The following is a 1403-nucleotide window of genomic DNA, read 5'->3' on the forward strand; positions in this document are numbered from 1 at the left end:
CTGCCCCCCGAGGGATGTGGTACCCGCTGCATCCCGGGCTGGAGCATCGTGCCACGCTCGGGTTTTTCTGGGTGTATTTCTCGCTCCGGAGCCGCGGTGGTGACACCTGATGGTTTTAAGCCCGTCGTCGTTTGCCTGGGCTCTATAGGAAGCTGCTTTACCGTATGGATTATATACATATAGGACGGCAAAAGTTGCTGCAATTAAAATGGCTTACAATCCCCGGTGCGAGCTCGCCGGCCGGGATCCTGCTTTCCAGTGGCGTCGCGCGGAGCGTTTTCCATATTTTGGGGGGTTTCTTGCTGTTGCTTTATTGGAAGCAACCGGTTTGAATGGCCGTCGAGCGTAAATCCCAGGCTGGGGAGGGCGGGGACCCGGCCGGCCGCCGGATTATATAAATATCCCCGTGTTTGGCCGGCGGCCGGGTGCCGGATAAAGGTTATATTCCCAATTTGTCACTTTTGGTATTATTACGTTTTGGAGATGATGCACGACTGGCCACGATCCCAAATACCGGCGAGGAATAAAGAATAATTAAAAGGGAGAGGGGTTGGGGTTTGTAGAAAACGGCCACTAATGATGATTTAATGAATCCCAGAAAGGGGGATTAATTAAAAGGGGCTGGGAGAGGAGTTGATGTTGCATCCCGGTTTTGGACCCGGGCTGATGTTGAGCCTGGAAAAGGGCTGGAGGGATGAGTGGGGACGGGAAAGCCCCGGATCGGGGCCGAATCCCACCGGATTGGGGCGTTTCTGTGTGGAGCTGAGCCCCGGGCACCGAGCAAGCGAGGGGCATCGCGGTGGGGGTAAACTTGGGGTGCTGGGAGGATTTTGCAGGCGCACGTCACGTCTCAATGCGACCGGGAGGGCTCTTGGAGCTGAATTTGCTGCGCCGCTGGGGCAGGGTGAGGCCGAGGGCACCGAGCTCTGCGCCGACAAATCCGCCGCCCACCCTCATCCCGGGAGGCTTCGAGGCAAGACCCGACACGTGAAGCGCAGAGGTGGTAGGAGGCGGGAGGCCACCGAGCAGCCCTGGGAGAGGGTTGGTTTTTTTTTTTCCCCGTTTCCTTCTTTTTTTCCCCCCCAGCGTTGGAGGGAATGAGCTGATCCGCAGGATCCGGCCATCCCGGCCGTGGCATCCTTGCCGTCCCTCAGCCGGGGTGCTGCGGATTGAACCGCGCGACTCTGCTGCGTGAAAAAGGAAAATAATGGGGGGAGGAAAAACCCCAAACCCCAAATAATCTCTGCGTCTGGGAGATGCTCCGAGGAGACAGCCGGGGCAGGCGAAGGATGCTGGGGATGGACGTGGCCGCGGATGCAGGTGTTGGACCCGGCAGCGGCGAAACCGCTGGAGGACTTTTTTTTTCTTTTTTTTTTTGGGGGGAGTAACAGTCAGCCAAACCG

This window comes from Aptenodytes forsteri, unplaced genomic scaffold, assembly GCF_000699145.1.
Source record: "Aptenodytes forsteri isolate BGI_AS27 unplaced genomic scaffold, ASM69914v1 Scaffold476, whole genome shotgun sequence".
NCBI lineage: Eukaryota > Metazoa > Chordata > Aves > Sphenisciformes > Spheniscidae > Aptenodytes > Aptenodytes forsteri.